Source organism: Camelus dromedarius, chromosome 14, assembly GCF_036321535.1.
Source record: "Camelus dromedarius isolate mCamDro1 chromosome 14, mCamDro1.pat, whole genome shotgun sequence".
NCBI classification, from domain to species: domain Eukaryota; kingdom Metazoa; phylum Chordata; class Mammalia; order Artiodactyla; family Camelidae; genus Camelus; species Camelus dromedarius.
This window is the reverse complement of record NC_087449.1, coordinates 37,633,611-37,647,160: the sequence shown is the minus strand read 5'-3', so window position 1 is coordinate 37,647,160 and position 13,550 is coordinate 37,633,611.

Sequence of the window (13,550 nt, the reverse complement as noted above, 5' to 3'; positions counted from 1 at the left end):
CTCAGGGTCTGACATCTCTGCTTGAGAGGGATCCTCATGGTTTCCCCTGAGTCAGGGTTAGTAGGCCTCCTGCTCTGCCTTTCCTCTTCCATAAGAGGCAGGTCTAAGAGGCTCAGAGAAGTTGAGGGCAGAGAGGTTTTCTCTCTCAAGCGCCTCCTGCCTCCTTTCCCTGAGCCCCGCTGGCTGCACCAGTTTGGGCACCAGGGGGCAGCATTGAGCTTCACACAACCCAGAGATTACCTGGCCTTCTCTCCTGCCAGCAAGTCTTTCCCAGTCTGAACTCCATTGCACAGACTGGGAAACTAGAAGGTGGAGAGAGAGGAGGACCAGGAATAAACCAGTTGCATTTGCAGATTTTAGGAGATGGGGCAGAATCCCATTTTTTTGGCGGAAACTAGCCCAGGGAGAGGGAGTGGCAGATACTAGCCCAGCAGGGAGAGTAGATGGAAACCCCTTCCTGGGCCAGACTTCCCTCCAGGCTGGCTTTTGCTCGTTTCTCTGGAGCTGATGTTTGGGGTGAACAACTGCCTTCCTCCCCAGCCCCAGCTCCAGCTCAAGCGCTGACCTCTTACCTCTCACTGCCTGCAAGCACTGTTTCCAGCTGAAACCTCTCCCTGGTCTGTGTGACTGTGGGCAGGTCACTGGCTTCCTCAGAGCCCCTCTTTACAAGAGCTTCTCTGAAGCCTGCATGAGTGCATGTGGGACCTTCAGGGACAGGGCATCGCCTCCTTCTCCCCTTCCCACTCCTATTACTTCCCTTGTGAACAGTTTGATCTGGTTGCACTTGGGTCCAGGTTCTGGTTCTGCCTCCTCTATGGCCTTGGGCAAGTCTCCCAGCTTCTCCAAGCCTCAGTTTCTTCCATAAGATGGAAATAATGATTACATCTGCAACAGCCCCAGGATGAGACAGATCCACAGAAAATGAAGGGCGGGTGGGAGAGGACTTGAGCTGCTCCTCCTCAGCCTGGGAGTCGCTATGGGGAGAGAGGCCAGTTCAGGTCTGGGAGTCTGTGTCCAGAATTCACAGGGAAGAGCCAGCCCCTCATGGGGGAGCCAGTCTGAGAGCATTAGGGTGGATCATTCTTGGGGAGGAGTTTAGCTCAGAAACAGGAAATTTCGCGGGGGCTGGGGCTGTTCTACAAAGGCTAGGACTGAGGCTTCTGACTAGGACCATTTGGAAAGGGGGCATCTTGCGTTCTGGTCTTGTTTAGGCCCTTTCTGGGCCTCAGTTTCCCCTTTGGCTGCATAGGGAAGGAGTGTCCATCTCCCCCATCTCTCCCGCTCCCCGCTCCCATTTATTCCGAAGGCCCTGCCAGTCAGCGCCGCATCGCCACCCAGCGGTCCAGAATCTATCCGGGCCTCTCCACCCCACGCATCGCACCGGGATTTCGTCTCAGCGCCCGGACTCCGATGGGCGGGCCAGACAAACCCGGCCGAGGCGCCCTCCCCGCACGCACACTGATGGACAGACGGCCGGACGCAACCCGCCCGGAGTCCGCTCGGTCCCTGGCCGCTCCCCGCTCGCAGCTCCGCGCACGGGCCGCCCCGCCCGCCGCCCTCCCCGGGCGCCCGCATTAAAGCGCATATGCAAGCCATGAATTATCAACTGAAAGGAGTCAATTACCGGCTCTAAAAACGAGTGTCTGCGCCCGGAGCGCCCGGGGCCATCCGCCTATTTACGGAGCGATTTCCCCCGCCCGGCCTCGAGAGGGACAGACGGGAGAGACGGAGCCCGAGATCGGGAGGGAGAGAGCAGCGGCGGGGAGAGAGACTGGGAGAAAGGGAGCCAGAGACCCGCAGAGATGGGGAGAGAGAAACTGGGACGGGAGGGAGAGGCCGAGAGAGGGAGATCTAGAAAACAGGCAGAGAATCAGAGGGCAAATGCAGCCTGTTTCCTTCTCCCCAGAAATGGGGGGACGGGGGACGGACGTGGAGCCCTAGGACCTCAGAAGCCGTGTTCCCCTCCCCCAGGGTCCGTGTGGGACCCTAGCCTCCAGGGCTCGAGGAGGCTGGACTCCTGTCAGGGGCACTGGGGCTATCTCTGGGCCTCAGAGAGTGGTCGCATGGGGAGCACAGTTTGCAGAGGGGCCTGTCCTGCCAAGAAACTGGGGAGCAGGCTGCGGTGTTGTCATGTGACGAGGAGGAGTAGGTGAAGAACAGAGGCAAAGTGAGGGCAGAACCTGATGCGGGGGCGTCTGTGTGGCCTGTTAGCAATGAGAGAGAAGAGGCAAAACCAACCCCAGTGGGCTCAGGAAGTCCTGTCTGCCCCCCAGGCTCTCAGCCAAGAGGTTCCCTCTCTGGAAATGCTTTTCCTACTGAGCTCCTACTCATTCTTTGACTCCGGGTTTCCCCAGCTGCTCTGCCTGCCTTAGCCTCAGCACACACCCCATTCTATTCTGTGATCCAGGCTGACTTTTCCAGGAGATCAGTAAGGCCCATAAGGGCAAGGCCTTGGTTAGTCTTGTGCCCTGTGGAGGGAGCGACGTAAGTATTTGCTGAACGAATGAATGTAGGAGGGAACTGGGTGAGAGGGGACCTTGGCCTGGACTGAGGCTGTGACCAAGGCCCAAAATTTGAAGAGAAAGGCCAAGTGGAAAGCACTCTGTGCAGATCACATGGAAGGCTTCAAGCAACCTCGGTGCTGGGGTGAGTTCACAGTAACTGAGTCCAGACCTTGCTCTGCAGAGGGTGAGGGAGAGGAGGGCAGAAGCAGAAGTGGGGAGGGTAGGGATGGGGAGGATGAGGCCTGGCTCACCAGCACCAGCAAGTTGCTGCCGGAGCCCCCAGAGCTCTGCCCTTAGTGCTTCAGGACCCCTTCTCCTGCGGGAGGTGAGGACAGGAAACCCCCAGGAAGGAAGAAGGAGCAGGGTCTAAACTGGGGCAGAGGGAACAGTAAGGCTTGGGAATCAAGCTGAGCCTCTCTTTGTGCTGTGTGGCCTCTGTTGGCATCTTAACTTCTGGGCCTCAGGTTCTTTACCCATAAAATGGGGACAGCGCAACCCACTTTTACACGAGTTTTCTGACATCTGCACAGCACTTGCCCCTAGCAGGAAAGACCCTGCCATTTATAAAGGCTTACAGGTGACTAGCAATGCGACTAGTGGGTTATCTTTCTCTTCCTCCTGACAGCTTTCTGAGGTTATGAAGTCGCTTTGCAGACAAGGAAACTCAAAGAAAAGCAGCAGCTGGGGAGTGGCAACATCAAGTTTTGAAGTCAGGTCTGGCTCCAGAGCGTCCTTAACCCCCAGACTTGACCTGCGTACCCCTTGTCCTGTTACTTCCAGTCAGACTGAGCCCAGATCTATAGGACAGGGGACCACAGCAAGGTGGGCAAAACAGCTTAGGTCCTGCAGAGGTGGCCCCTGGGTCTTGTTCTCACCACTGCATGCCCAAGCTGGCTTCCAGCCTGACTGCAGCCCCGCCATGCCATTAGCGGGCAGCCAGAGGGGGTGTCGGCCAGCGCCAATGCTGGGGTTCCTGCGGCCGCTCGCCTATTAATGGCTGGTGGCTTCACAGTGATTTATTGGGGCTTCTTCATTTCCCCTTGGTCCGCTATAAACATATTTATACCACCAGAGTGACCGATAAATTTCCCTTATGAATCCCGTTATCTCCCCCATTAACCATCCGTCACCTTTTATGCGGCCACAATGGGCTGGGCCAGGGCACGGGGGCTGGGTGGGAGGCCCTCGGCCTGCAGCCCATGGGCCCAGTGAACTCTTCACCTCCCCCACTGCTCCCCAGACAGAGCACCGGCTGTTGCCTTGGAGCTGCCTTGAGGAAGAGAGCACGGGCCTAGGAACAGACTGGACCAGGCAGGCCCTTTGAAATGTGGCCTCCTCCTGGGTCTCAGAATGGGGAAGTCCCTCTTGGGGCTAACCTGAGTCTCTCCCACTGTAGCTCTGGTTTCATCTTTTCTAAATGAGCAGGAGTCTTCTGAAGCTGCTGCTGCTACTCCTCCTCCTCTCCCCATCCTCAGCTCACCCCCTCCTCCTTCTAAATGCAGCAGAAATCTAAGACACAGTTTGATGTGTTACTGGGGGCCAGGTGCCGGCTGGCATTTGCCAAGTACCTCCTCTGTTCCAGTCACTTTACATCCATGATTTCATGTGATAGTCACCACAATCTAGGGCCAGACATTTAGAGCTCCCTTTGCTAGATGAGGAAATAAGGCTCAGAGACATTAAATGAAAAGCCCAAGGTCATGCAGCCAAAGGGCAGAGCAGTGATTTGGGGACTTTTTGGCCCTAAAGGTGTGCTTTCAACCACTGCACTCTACCACCTCTTCAGATGCCCTGGGCTAGGAGGGGTTAATCTAAGAAAGTTTTCCAGCAGAGGGAGCTACAGAGCAGGGGGGGAAGGGGAAGAGAGCCTAGGACCTTGGTGGGAGGCTGGCGGGGAGAAGGAGGCAGGGCTTTGGAGTAGGGAGTGAACTTCACTTTGAGGAAACTTGGACACATGTTCAGAGGCAGGTCCCAAGCTGCTGGAGATGGGTGGCAAGTTCTCTCAGAGCCCTAAGGCTCCTGTTCTGCCCACATCAGGCAGGACAAGGGGCCTGGTACGTGGCCTGGGCTAGTAGACAGAGCCTGGCCCAGCCCTTCTCAGCTGTGTGCCCTCAGCCCTCTGTCTGCACCTGGGCATGGAGGGTTCTGCCCTTTGATCCCTGAAATATCACCTTCCCTGGGAGGTGGCTCTGTGTGTGGGGTGGGAGGATGCCTGGGAGTCCTGTTTCCTCCACCTTTGCCCCCACAATCAGTCAGAACTGCTGAGAGCGCCTCTGGGGTTAAGATGACCCACTGTCTCCAGTGGAGAAGACTCTCTAGACTCAGGTAGACCAAGTCAACCCTGAGCCCTAGCACTGCTTTTCTGGCCCAAGGAGGATGAGCATAGGGAGATGTTATTATCCCCCTCTTACAGATGAGGAAACTTCAGTCCAGAGTGGGAAAGAATCTGAGCAGAGAGCTGAGCCCTGGGTTAAGACCTGGTGACTGAGAGGGGACTCAGCAGCATTAGAGCCAGGAAGGCACAGAGTGGAGTTGAGGATGGGACCGGAGTGCAGTCTGCTGGATCTGGGTGGCCACGGGGTGAGGAGCTCGGTTCTCTGAAGCCTAGCTAAATTACTCCTGTCTCCAGCAACGCCATCCCTGCTCGTCTAGGAGTGGTGAGGGCAGAGGGGAGTTGGGCTTAACAACCCAAGGAGACAGATCCTCCTCTGACTTCAAGAGGGTGTGGGCAGGTCATCCTGACCATTCCCCTGCTTCCTGTGGTCTGTGGTCAGGAGGGAGGAGCTGTAGGGGGTGGTCAAATATCTAATCCATCTATATTCTGGTTCTCCTCACCTCAGTGCCAGTGGAGACACAGCCTAGCTAGGAGAAGGGAGACCTGCTGGGCATCCGGGAGCATGTTCTGGCCCTTTCTGAGCCTCATCCCTAGACACTCTCCAGCTCAGATTCCAGACTCCAAGCTGCCATATGCCGTGGGGACATCCTTGCCCTCAGATGGGAGCTCCTGAAGAGGGGACCAGGACAGACCAGCAGGCACCACAGTCAGACACTGTTTGTCTCTCTCGCAGAGGTCCTCAGCCTCAGTCTCCTGGTTTCACCTGCTCTTCTTCCCCCTCCTTTTGCCCTCTTTGTCCTACCCCTACCAACTGTCTGTCTGTCTGTCTTTCTCTCTCTGGGCTGGCAGTCCTCTCCTGTATGTCCTCTCCTCTCTGCAAGGTTGGAGGGAGGGGTAGGGCCAGGAGTGTGAGCGTGAGTGTGTGTGTGTGTGTGTGTGTGTGCACAAGCGCTGCCTCTCTCCCTTCCCGCCCCCCTCCCCGCTCTCCTTCCTCCACACTCACACACACACTCTCTCTCTCAGTCATTTTCAATGTCATAAATTTCCACGTCTCTCTCCTCCACTCGGCTATTACCTGCGCCTCCGTCACCGGCCGAGCTCTCGCTCCCAGATGGGCTAGGCCATCTCCATCTGCAAATGACTCAGGGAGAGAGAGGCAGGGAAGGAGGGAGAGAAAGGAGCAGAGAGACACCCGGAGAGATTGAGAGAGATTGAGAGAGAAAGCAAGTGAGCAGACGCCAAGAGACTGAAGCAAGGAGAGAGAAACAGCCCTGGAGAGACCTCAGCCCCCTCTTCCTGCCTCCTCCAAATACAAAAGTCTCTGCCAACTGCCAACGGGGAGCCTGCCAGTGAGGGGTGTGAGGGGAGCCTCCAGGCCCCGGGCAGGAGAGGGGGTGCTGAGTCAGGCTACCCAGCTCTGCTCGCCGCCCCCACCCTGTTGGGTGTGCCGCAAGTCCTTCCCCTCCTCTCGCACTTCCCAGGGGCCTCCGTGTGCCAGCGCTGTGCTATTGGGAGTCAGACAACTGGTACCCCTCTTTTCAGCGGCTCACAGTCTAGGGGAAAGACAGACAGACAGGGAGGTGAGCCCCCCTGTTAAACAAATGTGCTAGGACCCCCGGGGGGGCACTTGTGGATGGGGGTGGCCTTCAGAGTTCCCACAGTTGACAGCAGGCTGCCTGGGTGCTGTGCCTCACCTTCAGAATTGCAGGTGCTCTCAGACCCTGGCTTCTCACAACCACTGTGACGCTCCCCCCTCCCTCCTACTCTCTTCACAGGAGCGCTTAGTTTTCTCAGGACTGGTTTTCAGAAGAGAGCAGGGCTGGGAAGACTCAGGTGGTCTTGGGGAGAGACTATTTCCAGGAGACCTCATAGGAGGTGTCCAGGCAGGGGTGGAGTGGGGAGAGTGTGGGGTCCCAAGGTCCCAAGATGCTGCCAGGAGGGACCCAGTGAAGCACCAGCTGCTGGTATTAACAACTGCATGTGTGGGAGCTGCTGGCAGTGCCGGGAGGACATGGCCCCTGGGCCTGGTGCTGACATCAGAATCTCCTGAAAGATGTCCTGTTTGTACTCTCAACACCCCCGGTTTCTTCTAGAATGCAGATATGATCATACTGCTCTTGGTTCACCCCTGCAATGGCTCCACATCCCACTGAAAATAAGACCTAGACTTACTTTGGCTTCCTATGCCTAGTCCATTCTGGTCCACTGCACCCCCCTCACCTCTCCCCTGACCTGTCTCTCCTGGTGGGGTCTAGAATGTGCCCAGGGCCTTTGCACTTACTCTCCTCCTCTTTCAGCAGTGCTGGCTGCTCACTCTCAGCTCAAATGACACCTTGATGGAGAGCCAACCCTGACCACCCCATCTAATGATGGATCACCCCCTTAACTCTGTCGTGGCCTTCTGAGTAGTTATTTTGTGGCACTTTTTACATTCTGTCATTGTTTGTTTACTTATCTGTTAACTTGTTTAGTGTCTGTCTTTTCTGATGGATTGTACCTTCCACTAAGTCAGAACCATGTTTGCCCTGTTCATCAAAGACGGTAACTGCCACATCATGAACCCTCAAGAAATTTTTTGTTGAATGATTGACTGAATGAATGAATGAATGATGTTGATGTAGGTGAATCATCCTCATCTTGGCTTGGACTGGAACTGATGTTGGGATAGATGTTGAGTCTGGGCTGATGGTCTCAGGGTTGCTGTCCATCTGGCAAATTTGGAATCCCAGTGGGATAGACTCCATTCCAACAAGAAAAGACATCTTGCTCTGATGTTGGGAATTTAGCCTGTGATTAGGATCAGGCCTCATAAAAGAGTTTTCCTTGACTAAAGCCCACATATGGGAGTTCCTCCATCTGTGGGTGAGCACATACACCCTTACAGACAAACATACACACACACACTCACCACAGGCATACTCATACCCCTGCACAAAGTGGCCTAAGATAAAACACACTCATATGCATTCACAGAGTCCCTGTAGATGCCTGTACACACCAAGGCACGCAGAGGGACAAGCTCAGTACCCACATTCCTATACATGCCAATCACAATCCCACAGGTGTATTTGTGACAGGTATACACATATACACACATACCTACAAATATATACTTATGTGTGCAGACACAGTCATAAAAACAACATAATTAAACACTAAAAATGACACCAATTGGGGAAGACACCTGTTCACTTGCTTTCTGACTCAGGAGTCCAGGCTTCGTAGGAGCCTGGAGGAGCGAACTGGGCTCCAAGCTGCCCTCCTGCAGGGGATGGACTATGCTGAGTGATTCACGCTCTTCTGCCTCATTCCCGCACCTCCCCCTGCTCCACTGCCCCCGCCCTCATGGTCCTGCCAGAGGGTGAGGCTCCAGCAGACTCGGTCACTGGCCAGAGGCAGAGCTCAGCTGAAACTAGGGTCAGGGCTTGGTCCGGGGCCAAGGTCAAGGTTCACTGGGTGACTAGGGTCAGGCTTATCTGGGATCAAGGTCAAAGGTCAGTCAGGGGTTGAGATTTCTTTGATGCCCCGGGTCTCTGCCCACAGGTGTACCCCCAATACATGCCAGTCCAAGGAGCTGCTAGCGGGAGCGAGACACTGGGTCCTCGTCATGCGTGGGCCTCTGCAGCTGGTGGAGGGTGGGGGGGCAGGTGGGGGCCGGGCCGGTCAGATAGCTGTGAGGTACGTTTCCATCTCTGCGGGTCGGGCGGGCGAAGCCATTTCCAATCTGCTCTCTATCATTTTCAATATCATTAATCCCAGACACTCTATTTTCCATGCCTGCGCAGCCAGGCCCCCGAGTGTGCGCTGTGTAAAGTGACACATATTCATCACCGGCTCGTGGCGCCGGCGCCGGCGCTGATACAATATTAGTGTTGCCCCCCTGCTCGGGGCCCGCTCCGCCCGGCTCCCCGATGGCACGAATCCATCACCTGGAGCCCGTGTCACTTTCCCCAGCAGCCACATTTGTTTGGGCACTTAGGAGGTAATTGTGGCACATTAGCCGGGGCGAGGAAGGGCGCTGGGCCCCCAGGAAGAGGGGAGGCTGAGGCATCTTCCACAGCCTGAGTCCATCCTGGCCTGGTGCCGTCCTGGGCTTGGGCTGGGGTCCCAGAAACCTGAGTTCTTGCTCAGGCTTAGAGGGGGTGGCTCGAGGAAGGACCCCACATGGAGGAGATCAACTCAGGCCCCATCAGGAAGACTCAGAAGGGTTCCCCTGCTCCCTTGTAAGCCCCAACATTAGGCATTGTGGCTTGGTCTAGATGGGGGCCCCAGCTTGGAGGTGATGGCTTTGAAACCATCCCAGCCATATTGCAGCACTGAAACTTAGGATGTGGCAATGCCAGCGCTCCTGGCTCCATTTCAAGTCCCATATGGGAGAGGGAGGTGGGAGGGAGGCAGGAGGGAAGGGACATTGCCCAGCTCTTGGAAGTCCAACTCTGAGGGGAAAGCTGGTCCTGTCCTGGGGATCTGGATCTGAGAGGGGAGGCTCCTAGTCTGAGAGGGGTGACGTGGCCCAGCCTTGAGGACCTCTGCCTGAGTCTAGGTGACAGGGATGTTACCCAGCCTGAGCAGTAGACTGTGGCCCAGGGCAGGTGCCTTGGGGAAGACTCCCTGGAGGCAGAGAGCCAGACTCAGGGACAACCTCTGGGCACTGGGAGGCCCAAAATGGCTGCAGTGGAGGGAGGAGCAGCAGCCGGGGTCATTGATCTGGGCAGAGGCCAAGCTGTGCAGGGGCAGGGTTTCTCCCTCCTCAGTCCGCAGGGCTAACACCCATTAACCTCATCAGCAGACAAATTGCCCGTCTTGTCAAATTCCCATTTAAAATGCAAACTCGATTTGACAGAGTAAACCGAGCGGAGGTGGGAGCGGATAATCCAGTGGAAGCTCATTAGCAGAGCCCAATGAGAGGGGCCTACCAGGATGGCCTAACGAACCCGCTGTGATGAACCTCCAGCCTTTCAACACCCCACCACCCACTCAATACCCTGACTCCCTGGCCCTATCGCCCACCCCCTTCAAGGAGTCTGGGGACCCTGGCCGCCTGCCACCACCTTTGGGAAGGTGCATCCAAGAGCTTTGGTAGTAGACAGGGCTGGGAACCAGCCTCTGCCCCTCTGCCTGTCCACTCGGTGGCCTTGAGTAGTGACAACAGCAATTGTGTGCCTTCCCCCACTCCCCGACCAGGGTTCCCACTAGGACACTGTATGTCTATTCTCCAGGGCCCTTACTGGGGGTGGGGGCATGCTGTGAGTTGGCATTTTTAACTCATTTACAAATAAGAAACTTGAGTCCCAGCTAGAAATAGGCAGAACTTGGATTTGACCACCAATCCATCAGACTCCAACAGTCCCACTTGAAACCCTGCACTGCTCTGCCTCCTGGATTGTACATGGTGGTCCTCTCCTCTCTGCTTCCCTGGCTTCTGTGCTGTCACTAGCTGTGTGGGTCTAGAAAAAGTGACTTTCCTTTGAACCTCATTTTTCTCATCTGTGAAAAATGGGCAAACAACAGCCTTTCAGCCCCAGGGATACGATAAGGAGAATTTTAGTAAGTACTTGGTTTAATGAGTACTAATAACCACCCAAGAAATATCTGCAGACAGTTTAGCCTGGGATGGGGTAGGGGGGAAGGCAGGTATGAAGGGGAAATAAAGAATCTAGGTTTTCCCAGGGGAGCAGCTCATGAGCAGACGTGAGCCCCTCCTGGCTTCCAGGACCTGGGCACCCCTGGACTCGCACCCAGTCCTGCCTTCTCAGCCCTACCTGGAGCCTTCTCAGAGGAAAGAAGTCTGTTCACAAGCTTGGAGTGGCGTTGACCGGTCTCCCCCCACCACAGGAGGGAGGTATCCTGGGGCAGGTGAACGTCCTGTTCACCGGGTCACTTCCTCTGTCTTGTGCTGCAGCCAGGCTGTTTTGAATAGCTGGAATGGCCGACAATTACTGGCCTGGTAGGGAAGCCGCAGACAGCCAATGGGCTGTCGCTCCACCTGGGCTCTGCAGGGCACCCCCAGCTCTTCTTCACAGGTATTCTACGAACCCATGAACCCGGCTGGGGCTGCGCCTGCCCCTGCCATCACTCGGGGCGCTGTGCTGCCCCACCGCACTAGGAGCCAGTGCTGGGTGACTTTGGGCGAGCGTCCTCTTCGGGTCTCATTGCTTGTCGCTGACATTGCCAGAGCACTTCTCAGCCCCAGTCTCTGCCCACCTCCCCAAGTCCTTCACAGGCACCAAAGCAGTTGCTTTGAATACTACCACTTTCCCACCACGACTCCTTACTAGTCTCAAGGTAAAGTCCAAATTCCTCAGCTGGAGGAATTCAAGGCCCCACACAATCTGGTCTCAGTTTACCCTTCCAGTCTCTTGCATGGCACACAGAGTGTCCTGAGCTCTCCTGTCTCCTTGACTCTGCGAGGCTGTGAATTACCCTCATATCCCTGTCTGCCTCACCTCCAGACTCCACGCCTACCCCTAGGGGATCCCCTCCCTCTTCACCCGTCTCCGTGCCTCCTCCTCGCCTGGCTCTAGCAGTGAGCTGGGAGACCCCTGGGAGACCCAGGGCCCTGTCAGGGGTGGGGTGGGCTGCAGAGGAGGAGAGGTGTGGGATGGGGGTTGGTTCTCGGCCTCCCTCCAGTCATCCGCAGAGCCGTCCTCTGAGGCTGGCCTAATTCCCTTCAGAGCCTGGCTCCCATCTTCAGGGTGGTGCTTAGGGAGCTGAGAGCCCAACGTTAATGCCTAAGAAAGTCGTGGGTGGATTAGAAAGCGAGGGGGATTAGGGCCAGAGCTGGTGGCTGATGCAGAAGCAGAGCCCCTCCTCCTGAGGAAGAGGAGGCTAATCCTGCTTAGCGACTGAGGAGACGGCAGTGCTGGAGGGGGCCTTCTTCCCATCCACTCAGGCTGCTCAGAGCTGCCAGGCCCACCAGGCTCTGACCTGGGCTCAGGCCAGAGCAGCAGGCAGAAGATCCACCCTCCCCTCTGTCCTCCAAACTTTTGGTCCACCGGAGTCCCCCCAGACCATCTCTGCCTTGTCCCCAACATTGCCCCAGCCCTCCATGTGACCCGAAACCTTCTCATCTAGCTGTGTGCACCCAAACTGCCCTGTCTAGCCATGCTTCCCAATTTTCATAACTCTCTGAATCTCCATAAACTGAGCCATCCCACTGAGACTCCCAGTGCCCTACCCATCTGCACTGCTCAGAGAGCCCAGAGTGGATGCTGCGGTGCTGCCCAGACCCTCCTCAAGGGCAGAGGCACTCATTCTTGCAGCCGCTGGAATGTTGGCTGCTGATGGCTCATGGTCTTCCCTGGGGTATTGCCCTCAGCCACCTCCCCCAACGTTATGCCCTCTCCCTTCGGGCAATCCCTAGGATGACTGGTCCGTGCAGGAGGACAATGGTCTGGCTCCCTTACCTCCATCTGGGATGACTCTGAAAGGCCATTGCAGCCCCAGACCTTCCTGTGGGGTTGGCTGAAGCCGCTGTAGCATCTGCGTCACAGTTCCTCTCCTTTGCCCATTCCTGCCCCCTCGCCACTGCTTCATGGGCATTGTCCCCAGGGGCACTCCCCATGAGACCCCTGCCCTCTCCCTCCCTCATCTCGAGAAGTCTCACCCTTCACTTTCCTTTTCAAGTCTCAAGGTCGGGGGAGAGACGATTAGGTTGATCAGTGCAGGGCCTGGATTCAGGAGCTCCTGACCTAGATGCTTGCAGCCCAGCCGGGTGAGGACCTGCAGTTGCTTCCCTGGGGATTAATCCTTGGCCCATTTGCTTTCGGTGGTGTAGGCTGTTCTGTGGACTGAGCGAGGAGAGAACTCTGCTTTGGGAGCCTCGTCTGAGGGGGAAGGAAGGACCTTACCTTAGGAGCTGAGTCTGAGGAAGCAGACCAGGCTCTGGACCAAGGGAAGAAGCAGACCTGTCTATGCCGGGTCCCTCCACCCCACCATCCATCCAGGTCCTCCCTTCAGGCTTGCCTCGCTCTCTGGAGGGGTCAGCCAGTCAGCATGATGACTGCATATGGGAGGACTGGGTTTCTAAGTTAATGATGGGGGAGTGCGTGAGAGGAACAGGAGGGATGCCCACTACTTGGTCCTTAGCTCCGTTAGGCTGGAGGCTGTGGCTTGTGGCCTCAGAGAACATCCTGGATGCAAGGCCTGAGAAATTCTGGTCCTCAGGTAACTTGACAGCAGGGGTAGGGGACCGGACAGATTGACTTTTGAGAGTCAGTTTGGGATGCAGGGGTCTGTTGAGGGGGACCACTCCCACTCTGTTCCCTACCTTTGATGGACAAATGCTAATGACATTACCAGCGATTGACCAGAAACGAATAAATAATTCAGTCTGGCTTGAAAATGGGAGAAAAGTACTTAAATGCTATTGACAAGCCAGTCCCTGGCCTCATTACCCATGCAGACGCAGGCCTCCACATCGACCATGCCCCCCGATTCCTTCAAACCCCACTGTGGGCAGCCTCAGGCCTCCCTCCCACCATGCTGGCCCCGGCTGAGTGTGGAGGGTGACCTGAGGAGACCAGGTGGAGGGTGGTGAGTGTGGCTAGAGGAACCCCCAGGAGGGACAGCTGTCCTAATGTCCTTCTCCCTTTCCTAGACACTTGCAGTGTCTCTGTTCATGGGAAGGGTGTTCCAGGCCAGTCCCTCTCCAGCCCAGCCCCAGGTGTGCATCCATGGGGCACAGGCGTGCATGCACACGCACACACAGA